The sequence below is a fragment of the Cyanistes caeruleus genome, chromosome 10 (assembly GCF_971803275.1).
Source record: "Cyanistes caeruleus chromosome 10, bCyaCae1.hap1.1, whole genome shotgun sequence".
NCBI classification, from domain to species: domain Eukaryota; kingdom Metazoa; phylum Chordata; class Aves; order Passeriformes; family Paridae; genus Cyanistes; species Cyanistes caeruleus.
This window is the reverse complement of record NC_141710.1, coordinates 14909882-14925043: the sequence shown is the minus strand read 5'-3', so window position 1 is coordinate 14925043 and position 15162 is coordinate 14909882. Positions and strand designations below refer to the sequence as shown.

General features: G+C 42.3%; 1 protein-coding gene across 19 annotated transcripts in view; it reads left to right on the top strand.

Annotated features, from left to right (window-relative positions):
• LPP (LIM domain containing preferred translocation partner in lipoma) overlaps nt 1-15162 on the top strand; it is a 327364-nt gene that overhangs the window by 179147 nt on the left and 133055 nt on the right. The window lies entirely within an intron of this gene.

Genomic DNA, 15162 nt, shown 5'->3' with positions numbered 1-15162 from the left:
AGACCTCTACCTGCTGTTGTGTAACCTTGGCTGAGCCAGCTTCTGTCTCTGCTCTTCTATTAAATAGGGAAAACCCCCATTTCTTTGCCCACCTGCTCAGTGTGTGGTGTTTGGGTGAATGTCCAGTATCTGGTGCAGTGAGGATGTGTGGGTGATGTACTATTTGTGACCTTTAGTATTTGCATCTGCACTGCTGGGGTTTTGTTCTCTCCACTCGTCTGTGACAGCACCATGGGTGGATTGGGATAAAGTGTCACTCTCCAAGTCTTACATGGAGCACAGCCTTGCAAGTTTGTGCAGCTGTTTCACCTTTCTGTGGGGCTAAGTTGGCAGAGCCAACAGCACCAAGGTGCTGCTCTGCATTTTTAAGCTGTTCTCTGTCTGAGCAGCTTAAGAACTCCCTGTGTATCCAAACCAGGTCCCTCAATCTGCTCGGACAGCTCTGAGGAGCTGTAAGCCAACGACTCAAGGGAACATGAAGGTGATCCTCCTGCTCTGCAGAGACATTTGAACCGGCTTTGCAAGTGGAGTGTTATTCTCAAGAGCTGGGATTTTTTTCCTGCACACAACTGCAGAATAGTTAAAGGGAGAGAGTAAAGATTAGTGCCCAGAGCTGTCACCTCCTTTGGAGATGCATTTTGTGGGGATGTACCAGTGCATCCAGCACTGGCTCCATCACATGCTTTTGACTCCATTAGTTGCATTGTATGCAGAAGAAACTGCAATTTCATTGATGGAAACCTGTCCTCTGGGGAATTTTTTAGTATCTTATTTACCTGTCAAGTTTTTTTGTGTCTCAAATGCTGGCTTTTGTGAAGACACAGCTTCATCTCTGGCTTGGCTCATTTGATGAAAGCATTTTGGTATCCAGGACTCAAATAAATGCTCTTGTTGTAGGAATTGTCTGCAACTGAGCTTGGAGGGAAGTTGAATCTGGAGTGTATTCACTCAAGAACATTTGGTCCTGACTCATATCATTATAGTGTTGGTCAGCTGCTGGTGATTTTTTAAAGACAGAAGTAGCAAAAGTCTGGTTTTAAGAAAAATAACCTGCATGAGAAACTGGAATTTAAACCTTTGCTTTTCAGTATCTTTCATATGTCAGGGTATATAAGCCTGAAATTAAGAACCTGACCTAACCCACTGTGTTAGATGAGTGGTCATTCCAGCTCAGTGTTCTTCCCCATAAATACCAAAGAAAGAAGACAGGAGTGGTGCAAATTCATATCTACACCACCCCAGAATATTTCCCTTTATCTAAGAATTTGGTGTTCACAGAGAACTGGCTTGATTTAAATTATGTCTTCCTTAATATTCAGTCAGGGATTTTTCCTCCATCAGCTCATCCGATTGCTTTATGAGCTCATGTAAATCTCTGGAATTTAAAACATCCCATAGCAAAGAAGTTTAGTGGAGGTGGGGCAGACCCACCCTATTCTTGATATTTTCCCTTTGCCTTCCACAAGGGTGGTTTCCTGTTGCTTCTTTCTAGCACTAGAAGTGACAGAACAATAATTCCTCCTGTTTGTAGGAGTCTGAGTCTTAGCTGTCCTTTTCAAGGCTCAAGGCTCCAGGGTTACTTAGTTATTTCAGAGGAATGTGAAAAATGTAGGTGCAGTATCCATTTATTTCTGACCAGGTATTACTATCTAACTGTGAACTGGTAAGCTTATATGCCAAAAAAAAGTAGAAGTGGCTATTGGACCTATGTTATTGAATTTTTTATTTGCTATTGACTTACCCTGAAACAATGGCTTAACTGTGGATTTTACTTATTAGAGGTGAAGTCTGAGATTTGGTTATGGGAGTTGCAGAGTAACTTCCATAGTGCCCTGCTTTTTTCTGGTTTGTTTCGGTGGTTTTATTTGTTTGGAGTTTTTTGGGTTTGTTTGTTTTGTTTTTATTTCCAATCATTGCAGGATTAAGCAATTTGCATGGATTTTGACCTCTTTGCCAAACTTTTTGTGTGATAGTTTCCAAAGACTGTATCCATGAGCACTTTGCTTGCAAATACAAATTGAGAGGAGAGATACAGGATGACTGATTTGGTAGAGGTCTGATGCAGCCACAGCACTTTGGAACAAGATGGGATCTGCTCATCTCTCTTTCCTCACAGATTCTGACATGTCCCTTTATTTTCAGTAAGATTTTTAATTTTTCTAGCATTAAGTTTTCCATCTGTAAAACAGAGGTGGTAATAATAATATATTCCACTTGGCTGTCTGACTTCAGAAAGGATTTTCAAACCTCCAGCTGAAAAGTCTTCTGCAAGCACAAAAATATTACACTTTTGCCAGCTTATGTAAAAAATTGTTTCTTGTCGTGAAAAATCAGTTTATCAAGCACTTTTATTTTCTGTAAGGGAATTCAGCATCAAACTCTTCCAAATGTGTTAGGTAATGTTTTGCATTATAGATTGTGTGCTGTTAATTTAATTTCAAGTTCTATGCAGAGAAGAAATTATTGAGTGTACTTTAGTGATTTATACTATGATTTGATCAGTGTGTTAGCAGTCTGGCAGATCTTAACTTCCAGAAACATCTAAGAGTTCAATACATTAGAGATGAATGAGCTATGTACATGAACATGTGTGCTTTTATTGCTAAAGCTAAATTAAAACTTGAGCCCTTTTGGGCTGAATTAGCTAGCACTTCTCCAGCTCTTTTTCTGTCTTTCAAAATTCTTCTGTGCAGCCAGTATGATTCTAATGTGCTCTGCATTATTTTTCTGCTTTAACATGAAGACCTGGAGAGACAGGGAAAGCTCTGTATAGAGTGTATTGTACAGTGAGGGAGGGAGCCCAACAAAGCTAATTGTACAGACACTCCCACTCTATTACCCTTTAGAGAAATTGAGCCTAACATTCTGCTCTGAAGCTTGTTAAACTATTCTTTTTGGGTGCAAGGAGCTTATTGAGGGAATGAAATAGCTGCACTGTGTAATCAAAATGGGAATTGGAGCAGATCATTATATTTACTCATTTGATTAGCCATAAAATAGCTACTGAAGTCCCCATTTTAAATCTGCTTAGCAATTGTGCAGCAGGGCAAACTGGGTCTTTTAATTAGAAAAGAAAAGAGATTGCAGTATTTTTTTTTTAAGTAATAAATATATAAACACACACACATTGTGATCCTGTTTATGTAAATAACCTCTTCCCGGTGGGTGTTCTTGCCTCCTAATTGTTCAGGGTCTGTCTGCTTCCAGCTGCAAAGAAAAAGGGAATGACACATCTACACTGGAAAGCACAATGTCTGGGACCTAAAATCCAGCCAGAGATTTAGATTACCTCTTAGGGTAAAACTGCTATGGGAGGGATAGGTAACCCCAGAAGACAGCATGGAAAAGCAGAAGGTCATGGATTACTGGAGGGACTTTAGGTAAGAGGTGCAAGGTCTTTCTGGAGCGGTTTGGGCAGGGTCATCCTGCTGTAAGGGAGAGGACTGGGCTGAACAGACTCCCAAGGTCCCAGTCAACCTGTAAGATTTACTAAGAGAGGCTGTTCTGCATCATCAGGGGTTGCCTCGAGTGAGTCCCATTCCCAAGGGATCTGGGGGGCTCAGGAAGGGGCAGTGCACAGTTCCCCCCAGACATGTGAGGCCATCAGGTCCTGAGCTGCCTTGCAGACACTGCCTGCCTTTGTGCACAGCCACAGCCAGGGATGCCCTGCTTTCTCTCTAAGAAAATTCAGTGCCCAGCCATGGCCATAAAGGCTTGGAAAGGAGCCATTACTGAAGGTTTCATTTTCTGGCTTCCTTTGCTATCTGAGGAACTTGCAAATCAGAGCAGATGTTCCGCAGGCAGTGAGCTCTGTAGCTCCCGCTTTCTCTGTTCAGGATGGTCACTGTCTTAATATTAAATTTCTCAGTTATAAAATATGCTTTTAGGGAGTCAAAAGCTGTGAAAGTATTTCAGCTTTTTATTTATTTATTTTGATTTTAAGACAACCTGAAACACTGAAATAAGCTTGGTTAAAGAGAGCAGACTTGTTTTTAAAATGCATTAGCCTTTGTGGAGGGCTGACCATTGGAAAGCATGTGTTATGGTGTTGTACTTCTGTGGGTCACTGAAGAGTCATGTTCTTAATGACAATAACAAAATCATTCTTTTGATGTTGTCTGTGCATGACAAGACCTTTGGGCAGCAGGAAGGGGCACAGTAGAGCTTTACCATTACAGTTGTAAAGGGTGAAATAAGTATTTGGTCTAGTGACTCATTTTTATTGTGGACATATTCTCCAGTATTTCCTTTATTGTAATATATTTAACTGGTCCATGGGTTAGAACCCACTTGCAAATGCCCAGAAATCCTACTGTGTTGAGAAATCATGTCCAGAATGGCTCAGAGCAAGCCTTCCCAGATGTGCTGTGGGGACCTAAAAGGCCACACCTCAGGGGATGAAATGCCAGCACTGTCTGTTCTGCATCTGCCAAGAAAGATGTTGGTGCCTGGGGATTGTTACTCTGGCATTGTTCCACAGCACTAAATTGTATAAGCAGGACACTGGGCGGGCCAAAAAAAAAAAAAAGGTGCCATTATTAGGCCCAAAATACCATTAGTTGTAACTCCCTGGCCAAGAGAACAAGCAGCTAACGATAAAGAGGTTAGAAGTGTACTGTAAAGTTTAGTGAATGCCTGATTCTCTTTTTAATGTGGCTGAGACAGCTGCAGTGAGCTGGGGCTGTTCTGCATTTCCCTGCATCACTGCAGCCACCTCAGAGCCCAGTAGGCTGTCAGGAGGAGCAGGGGTAAAGGGAGATTGCATGGAAAAGTTTTCACTTGATTGTGGCAGAAGGGCTTTCTCTGAAGTTCTGCACACCTGTAGCTGCCATTGAAATTAATGGAAAATTTGACACTGATGCCAATTCTTCTCTTTTCCATCCACCAGCCTGCTCATATCCTTTCTGTGCCACAGGAGTGGAGAGAGCCCTAGTCTAAGTCTCACCAGCACAGTGTATGCAGAATAGCTGGGCAAGTGAGGATCCTGGAGGAACATTTTTAATGTTACATCTCCTTTTGGCTACCTGCCTTTCCCAACTGAGCGGCTGCTCTGCTCCCGGGGAAGCGGGGTTTGTGTTTAGAGCACGTCTGTGAATTTCGATTGTTGACTGGATCAAGCTGTCACTGTGTCACTTAAATGTTACAATCTCTCAAGCTGTCATGATGACTTTTAAATCGAAGCAAAGGTGATGGCTTTCTTCTCACATCAACAGCCGCGCCATTTCCAGAGCCGTGCGTTCTGGCGCTCCGCCGCCTGCCTTCTGCTTTGAGGATTTTTATCCTCCCAGATTCTTTCCTGGGGTTATTTGCGTCTCACCTGCCTGGCTGCCGTGAGAGCACAGTTAGATCAGGACACACAGCTCCATGCTTTCAGTAAGCCGGGTGTTTCCAGCCAAGAACGTAACTTTCCATAGTAATTTGGTGTTATTTGCATAGGATTCTCTCCCTTCCAGGGAAAAGTGTACTCCTGTAATCTGATCTAAAAGGGCTCCTAAAGGAATTATTTAGCTATTTCTCTGGAAGTATGTAATAAATTTCCCGGGAGGACTGGTGCTCTTCTGCATGATGGAGGAGTGAGAAAGTATTTAGTGAGATTTCCCAAGAGATGAGCCTGAATGTGTCTTTTCTGTAGACATTTCTGCTATTATGGCTCATTGCAGGGACATGCTGCAGTTTACAGAAGCAGCTTTGACTTTGCTGCGGTTCTGCCACTTCAGAAAGGGCTTTCTCTTCTGAAAAGCTGATCTCATGAATGCTTGAGTCCAAACACTTGGGTACCTCCACTCAGTGAAAAAGTGCTGGGCTGGGCTACCGGGATGGTTTCACTTAGGTGGAATGAACTGCCCCCAAGAATGAGCACACATAGAATGCTTTTAATTTGTGAAACAAAGGTAAGGACACAGCTGTTTCTGTGCATGTCCAGTTGTATATGTTGGGAAGTCTCTCTGGATTTTTTCCAAAGACTGTGTGAACTGCATTTTGGCATTTACAAAGCAACAAGTCTGATGCATGTGTTCATGTGACAGGCAATGGGAATTCATTGCACTTGTGATGAATCCATCAAAAGTTGGTCTCATGCTAACCCCTGAAGATGCTGCCTGGACTGAAACAATACCCACCAGGAGCCTGATGGACCTGAGGTTGTGGTGTGCGCTCCTGATCCAGTTGTAGCAATTGGTGCTTTCAGGTGAAGCATTTTAGGTGAGGACACGGTGACTTGCAGTAAGGGCAGGTGAAATGCCTGAGCTGCTGTGGCAGCTGAGCACTTCAGTGTTGGTGGTTTTGCTCATAGTTGCTGAGGTTCTAGAGAAAGAGGAAAAGAAAATCAAATCTTGAGTGCTATGGGAAATTTGGTCTTTGGCATCTGAGTAGGAAAATGTTTGGCATTCAGCATCCACAGGGAACTTGGTGCTCAATCAGGCAAAGAGCTAGAGGAGCTGAAGAGTATGACCTTCTGTCCATTTTAAGTCATGGTCACTGCCTTTTAGCCCATTGAGGCTAGTATTTTCCAAGGAATGTTCTTTCCCAGGCTAAGCTGGGAGGTGGGTAGGCTACTGGTGTTGCAGAGCTGTGTGAATACAGGAAGCCCCAGAGCCCCGTTTCAACCCTCTTGCAAAGGACCAGGTCACCTCTGCTTCTGGACTGGTGACACTGCAGTTGAATTTCTCCCTAGCCTTTGGAATGCCCAGTCTCAGGTCACCTCCAGTTTTGGCAGAGCATGAGATGGTGTGGAAGTGCTCCCCCCTGGCAGGGACAGGCAGCGACTGGATTCACCATTGCAGTCAACTCTTGGTCCAAGCACTCCATCGATATAATTAATGCTGCATAGGGGGGAGCAGCCACTTCTCTGAAGCCTGTTGCAAGATCTTTGGAATCTGCCCGTGCAGTGTTTCTGTTTGCTTGTCCCTCTGCCATTCAGGGTTGGAGGAATGACTAAGTAGTGCTGACGACATCAGTTGTTGGCCTGTATTAATTATTTCCGCGGGTTCTATTTACTTGCGTGTTCCCTATGGGAATGTTGTGCATACAGATCACAGCAGCACTTAATTTTATTGCAGTGAGCGGCTGAGGTTGGGGAAGGGGAGGGGTGAGAGGAGAGAAAGGGTCGTGTATGCGTCAGCCCTGTCAGGCTTTTCCTTCTGTTTCATTTGTGCTGAGGTTTTTATTATCATTAAGCCGATTGTATCTGTGGCACAAAGGGCTGAGTTACCTCGGTAACCACACTAGCTGGGATGGTAATCCATTTATAGCATCACTGCTCAGGTCTGATTAAATTAGCATGCTGATGACGTAAATGCTTGGCTGGGTGATGCTGATGAGGCTGCTCCTAATAGGAACTCTCGCCCTTACATTTATTCTCATTTATTTCATGAGACCCCTGCAGGAAATGTACAGAAATAAGGCTACAGATGATTGACTCTTGTTTTCAGAACAACTTGTGCTGCTAGCAACAGACAGCGCTTGATCTGAATGCAGACGGCAGCCTGCACATTTCGCCTTGTTTCTGCCCGCTGCAGAATTCCCCACACAGCCCTGCCGAGGCAGAGCCCTGCTCTCCAGCCCTGCTTGCCATCTGCCACAGCAGCAGCAGGAGCAGCTCCTATGGCTGATGGGCTGTTTCCAGACACTGCTACAAAAGAAATAAAAAAGGTAATAATAAAAGAAAAGGAACACCCTGGTTCTTTACTCCCTCTTGTGAGATTTCTGCAAATGCAGACATCCTTTTACTCACTCCAAACAAGCCAGTTATTTATGCCTGAATTCTCAGTCTCGAACAATACCGTTCAGTGCTCACATGTGGATCAAATGCTTTCAACATCTTCTGTCCAACCCCTTGAGGGAAAACACTGACAACTGCATGATCACATCGCTGTGCCTGTTGTTTGATGAAGTGGCGAGAACAAGAGGACTGAGAGTTGCTGAAACTCCTGGTTTCCCTTCCCAGCCTTGTCTCTGATTTAGTGGATAAGGAGTGTTTGGGGCAAGCAGCTTCCTAGCAGGCTGTTTGGGGCTCCCAGGACTTCAGTTTTTCATCTGTAAAAAGAGAATTTAAAAGGATGCTTTTACTTTTTTTTCTTTTTTTTCCTTTCTGCAAGAAGCATGGGAGTGATTAAGAGTGTTTAAATTCCAAAAGTATTTGGTGATCCTCAGGTGGAAACTCTGAGGTTCTGAACAATTTGCCAGTTTAATTGTCAGATTTGATTTATCCAGTTGGCATAGAAAGATTTAAAAGGAATTTTTGAACAAAAGCAGTTTTGGGATGGAGGACTAAAAATGCAATAAATTTTAAGTAGCAATAAATAGTTTGGCATTTGTCCTGGAGTATGAGCAGATGTGATTTCACAGAAACCACTGGACTACACCTGCCTTCGGTTGAGTTTGGACATGGAAATCTGTTAATTTTGAAATAACGAGCATGGTTTTGAGATACAAATGTGAATGTGCCAATACTGTCATTTTCTGGGCCTTCAAATTCTTACCTAGAGCTCCCAGGGCTTTTCCTTGGTAACACTGGGATAAAGATCCTTGGGTACAGGGGAGCCCTCTGCCATGCCTTTCCCAGCTATGGTTGCTGTCTTTGAGAAGTATCCAGTGCTTGAAGGACCCTGCCCAGAATCTGAAGCCCTGCAAAGATGAGGGGCACTGAATTTGTCAGTGGCGCTGCTTCCCCTGCCTGGCAGCCGGCTGAGCCAGAGCATCCCGACACTGCTCATGTGCTCCGTGCTCCCTGTGCAGTGATAGGGAGCAGCTGAGCTGGGGATGCTCCCACTCATTCCTTGGATGGTGTGGGACATGTGTGCTCCAGCCACAGCCCTGCCAGCGCCACGCTGACAGCTCGGCTCTGCTCCCCAGCCTCCTGCCAGAGCAGGTGCACTCTATTAATGAGGTATTTTGAAAAGTTTGATTCTACCTCTGGCTCAGTTCAAAGCATCCTGCTGTTAAGAAGTCCTGTACCCATGGCCTGGGATGTCTTACCCTGGGGCTTTCCTTTAAATTTAGACTTCTGTGGCTAATTCCATTAATTTACTATTTTCAGTGTAAAAGAATGTGAAAGTCAGCAGCAGCAGCAGCATGTTCAGGAAGGGCTGTGGGTACTCCATAGCTGGACTCTGCTTCCTCCAGAAGTGACAGGCATGAGCAGCATTTTCCTGATTTATTTCCTGGATAACCTCCTGGTACAATGAGCTGCTCCAAAGGACACAGGCTCATGGGCATCCCAACATGTGAAGTGGTGGAAGCTGTCAGGGGAAATGTCCAGCTCTCAGCAAGAGGGACTCCAGACTGTACTGAGGCTTGGGAAATCATCCCTTTCCTCCTCAGGTCTGCTGTGTCTCTGCTCAATAAGTAAATAATCAGCTCTCTTTTGATTGCCACCCTTTGGTTAATTAACCTGTGTGCTGGGGCTGACAACAGCGCATGGAGAGGAGATGGCTGGCTCTGTTCCAGCAGCATTCACTAGCTGACTGGCAATATTTTGGCATCAAAACCGTTCCTGTTCATTTCAGGGGCATCACAGAAGCCTAGCTGAGGTCTGAGCCCCTCTTTTTCAGCTTTTTCTTTTCCCAAAGATTTATCCAAAATAAGAATATTTTGTTCTGAAGGGTCTGCCCCTGATTTGGTTGGCTGAAGGAGAAGTTACTTGTGTTCTAACAAGCTCAAGTCAGACAAGGACTGCAGGGCAGGAGGGGAAGTCCCACTGAAATTCCCCTCCCTTCCCCACGGGTTTCTGTGATTTTTGGCATGAGTGCATTGCCTTAAGAGTGCCTGGAAATATTCATTATAGGTGAGCAAAATTTCAACTCATTTGTCTACCAAATTAGAGCAAGGCAGGAGATGAACAGTAATAAAATTCCTGTTTGTTGAAACAAACCTATTCTTGCTCATTTGGAGAAAAAGAAAAGCCTCTCATCTTTGCATGTGTTTGGATTTTGATGTTGCTTGAGCCTGGTCCCTCTCTTTTCTGGAGTCCTTGGGATATTTGTAGCTTATGCTAGTGGGAGAGAAATCTGTTAGCAGAATTTGCTTTAACACTGTAAGGATTTTTCATATTTTTTTAGGGCAGTAGCAAAAATTGGGTTTAACTATTTGTACTCGTCCAAAGAAAGGTTTACTGCTTATTATCTCACAAGCTTTTATCTGGTGCTGAGTCATGGAAGTGAGAGAATGTGTAGGCGTCTTAGCATAAGAGAGAGTAATACTGTCATTTACATTTACAGACAGTTATGCTTTCCAGAAAACTTTTTTTTTGTGGGTTACAAAAGTGATTAATCTGCTGTTGAAGCTGTCAGAGGAGGTTTTCTGTTTAAGAATTTTTTCAAAGAGAGAAAAATCTGTTTCTACTTATAGGAAATAATAAGGTAGAAATTGAAATAAAAAAAAAAAAACATACTGAAAGAACAGACAAGAAAATGTTCCCTTTCCTAATTATATTTTTCCCTTTTCTTTTTATGTATCTACCCATCTGTCTATCAGCCTATATATCTATTCTTCTGTCTCATGGAAAAGTCATGTGGACTTTGATACAAAGCTAAATATAGTAGAATTATAGTCAAGTTTAGTATTATCAATTCCAGCTGTTAAAAAATATCACGGGATCAGTTTAAAATCATATTTCTGTTCTCTTTAAAGAAAACTTATTTCAGTTTCTTTTCAGTTTTCCATCAGGCTCTTTAGTTTTTATGTTTTAAGCTTTTTCTGCAGTCTTGAGAACTGAATTTTTCTAAATGAAGTCCAGAGCCCTCAATTAAATATTTCTCTCCAGTAGTAGTAGGATAAACTATTTCTTTTCTTTTCCTTCATCCTTATTTTTTTTTATTTTTTTTTCTATTGCCATGATTTTTTTTTCTAATTGCTCTTAGGTTTTTCTTTTATTATTAAAAAGAGGAATTAATTACAGCTGAGGCAAATCCTTTCCTCCTTAGGACATATTCTCGGTGGTGAGAACTGTAGTGCCATTGGAAGGCTGAACAGAGTTTACCAGTTGCCAACAAATTTGTGTAGACCATTGACATCAATGGTATTATTAGCTGTGATTCTTGTTTGTTGTACCCATTCCTGAGGACAAACTGGACATGAACTTCCAGCCTGGAAGTTGAGTGGTTTTGTCCGTAATGATGTCGGCAGTGATGTTTTCAAGTGATCTTCTGGCACAGTAGGGGTGGGAGTATGAAAATTTGCCCTGCTTTCAGCGTAGTTTATCCCAGTATGAAGAGGACGATATGCCCAGCAAAATCTCTCTTTTGGGGGCTCCAGGGAGCAGACACTGTGTGGTGGAGGCAAGGCAGTAAAGCGGGGTGCTGTGCTGGAAGCTGGAGCTGTCACAGGTAACCTTGGGCAGAGAGCAGGAGTGCTCATCATCGTGCCTGAGGACAGCCCGTGGGGCAGAAATATGTCCCTCCTTGTCCCACCTTGCTGAAAACATCAATCCAACCCCAAATGGATTTTTGACAAGGGCATGTGGGGAACAGGACAAGGGGAAATGGCTTTAAACTGAAAGAGAGCAGGTTTAGATTGAATATAAGGAAGAAATTCTTCCCTAAGTGTGGTGAGGGTCTGGCACAGGTTGCCCAGAGAAGCTGTGGCTGCCTCATCCCTGAAATGTTCAAGCCCAGGCTGAATGGGGCTTTGAGCAGTGTGGTGCAGTGCAAGGTACCCTGCCCATGGCAGGGGTTTGGAACTGGATGGATGTTCAGGTCCTGTCCAGCCTAAACCCTTCTATGAGCGTATGACCAACGCCACATCTGCTCGCTTGCCTTGGTTAGAAGCGGTGTTTTTATCATCTCCCTTATCCCTGCTCGGGTTAAAGTCTCTGTTCTCCTCATCTCCCATTTCTCACAGCTGCCCTTTCTCCTTCCCCAGCCACAGTAGCTTCAACCATGATTCTTTAACCTTCAGCAAAAAATTATTTGTGCCATGTAAGAGGAATATTGATTTTTACATCACATGGCCCATGAGGCATCAGAAATCACTTTTTTCCCGTAAGTGTTGGTTATCTCTAGCTTTTAGGAAAAAATTAGTTTTGGGCCCTGTGAGATTTCCTGTTCAGGGTGAATGGGTTCTGCATTTAGGTCTTTTCACTGGAAAGCCACGTGCTGCAGCTGGACTTATAAATTAAAGGGGGAAGGGAATTAACCTGGCTTAACCTAAGTTTTGACAATTCCATTGAGAGGCCAATGACTCATTTAGAGAATTCATCGTGTCCACAAGGGTTAGAATGATACTTCTGAAAGCTTATAGAATGTCATTGCTTTGTGTTTCAACAATTGGGTCCTGCAGTGAATTTTTGTGGGTTGTTATGGAAAAAAGATTTATTGATGACTTGTGATGCCAGGATGTTTCCTCTGTGCATAATTTTTTTCTCTTAAAATACAAATACATCATGAACCTCAAAAGAGGGAAAAAAAAGGAAAAATATGCATTAAAAACTAGAAATTAAATGTGATTTAATCCCATGGCAAATTCAGACCTAGACCTGAATTCTCCTCACTCCCCTCAAGTTCATGTCTGGAGTTTAATTTGACCTGTGACAAACAAGAATTAAAGCCACAAAACTCCATTTTGGATCCAAAATTCCTTGCAGTTTTTGGGCATCCACTGCTGAGTTTTGGAGAGCCTTGAGTCCTTGTTAGAAACACTGTTCAAGCCAAGCTCTCAGATTTAAAATTAATACTCTCCAGTCCCAAAGTTTTTTAGCATTTAGTACTCCTGCTCCAGGGCTAAAAAGTCACTGTTTCAAATTCTGGAGTTAAAAATGTCAAAATCAGTTAGACTACAAGTTGCAGTAGCCATCAGTATGCATTTATAGATCCACCAGAAGGAAAGAAGTGCGGAGAGAGGGAGGATGTGTTTGTTTGTTTCGAATTAGCACGCTCGGGTTCAATTCCTGATGCAGAAGGGTTCATGGTGCACAGGTTGGGGCGCACAGCTGGAAGTGCTCTTGTTGGGACAGGCTGAGTCCTTGGAGGTGCTGAGGTTTAGTCCAGTGCAGGCTGTATTTAACCTCCATTAGAAGTTTCATTTGCTTTCACTCAGGCTGCAGCAGGATGAATTGCCAAGATCTCCAGCATGTTGAGTTTTGAGCAAAGCTGGATGATTAGTACCTGGAGGAGGTCAGATTGGTAGGATTCATTACTGTTTGCATAGAAACCTCCGCTGTGTTCCCAGTGGGGAGACAAACCCAGTGAATTTAGAGGCAGTAGAAGGCCAAATCTAGATCTGCAGCGGCCAGCATGTTTGGAGTAAATCTGCTGGAGTCAACAGAGCTTGAGCTGGCACCACTGTCACCAAGATCAGAATCTGGCTTGATATAAAGCACTTTTAAAAAATTTAATTCAGGCACTGAGGGGTATGGAAGAGTATTTTAGTTCTAGGCTGTGACTATGATAACTCAGTCAGCAAGCCATGGAGCAAATATTTTGGGATGTTTTTTTGATCCAAGAGCAGTGTAAGTGGGAAAAATTACAAATCATAACTTAATTGGGCTCATTAGGTTGTTAGTTATGAAGTTTAGGAACTTTTATTTTTTTCTCCCTAAAAGTCACTGGGCAGAAAGGAGTGTGGCAAAGGAGAAAGCCGGTATTAAACTAGAATTTAGTACTTAGCTGTATCAAAAAAGGTTGACATTTTTGGACAAACTATATAACCTTGTCAGCAGTATCAGTCATTGAAAACACAGCTCTTGCATTCCAGTTAAGAATGAAGAGAAGGCTTTTGTTTGTTCTTTCATATTTTTTGTGGGTTTTTTATATTAAAGTTTACAATGGCTATTTGTGGTCTCGTTTCCTCAAGGCATATTTAGGAAAACTGGATTAATTTATAATGCCATTTGCAACAGAACGAAGCCTGGTGAGGCAATGGATTTGACATTCCTTTACACAGGCTTTTTACAGTGATACTGTTATGATTCTAAATTTTTATCAGTAGGTTGAGTAAACACTTTATTTACCATACATTTAATGTAATTATATGCTCTATGAAAAGAGGAAACAGTAATTATTCTGAATTAATACTTGAATTTAAAAATAATCTTAACTTTCTGTATTGTTTCATATCCGAGTATTTCTGTGGTACAGATGGCTTTTTTGCTTGTACTGTAAATTAATGCTCTCTCTTTCACTTTGTCTGACTTGTTATAGTACTGCCCTGGTGTTTTGATTAGAAGTGCTGCAGGGGGTTTCTGTGTATCTTGGTGTATGTATTTATATACCTGGAGACTAACTTTAAAAGCTGCAGCAGGTGAAAGAAAACCTTTCCAATCAGATATCTCAGCATTGTGCTTGGAGTCTGTGAAACTGTGGAAAGATTAAGGTATTTCGGGCACTAGTGATAACCCAGGCAGACGGATAAATGAGGGAACGTTCCACTACACTTCCCAGAAGGAGCCATCTGGGAAAACTGTTAAATTTGACCTGTTGTTGGAGCTCATCAGCCTTTTGGAAAGGTGTACACTGAACCTAATAGGAAAATAACTTCTTTGTCACATATGTCTGTCTTTTATGGGTTTTTTGTTGGTTTTTTGGGGGTTTTTTGTTAGACTCTTATTTTTTTGGTGTGGCTGTATAGTTTTTTCCTGCTGCTAACCACTCAACTTATTAACTTGAACCATTTTGTAGCCCACTAAAAATACTGGCAGATGACAGTGGGTTCTGGACCTCAAGTGAACCATAAGAAAGCAGATGTTGTATGAACACAGAATTGTTCACTGATGCTTCTGCTCTTCTGTACTGCTATTTGCACAGGCTTTAAAATGTGGGGAAAAGAAGAATGAAAACACATGGTTTTCACAGGAAATAGAGACAATACTAACATTCGAAAATGTTTATGCCCTCTGGTAGGATAATGTTTTAAATCTGGTTTAATAGAGTTCTGGAATTTGAAAAGATAAATAAGTTATAAATGCAATGCAGCAAATAAATGGAATCGTAAACAAATAACAAGTAACACAAAGTAAACCAAGTAGTGCCTGTGTGCATATGTATTTCCTATTATTTTATGTGTGCATATGCACACTTTTTTAGTGTTCTATAGAAGTCATAAAGGAAGAACGCTTGTATACTCTATAAACACTCTAAAACTCCTTCGCAATTTAGTAGGAAATGAGAAGTTTTTATAGTGGTTTTGGACTGTTGTTTGTATCTGTTGTTCAACACACAATAGAAAATG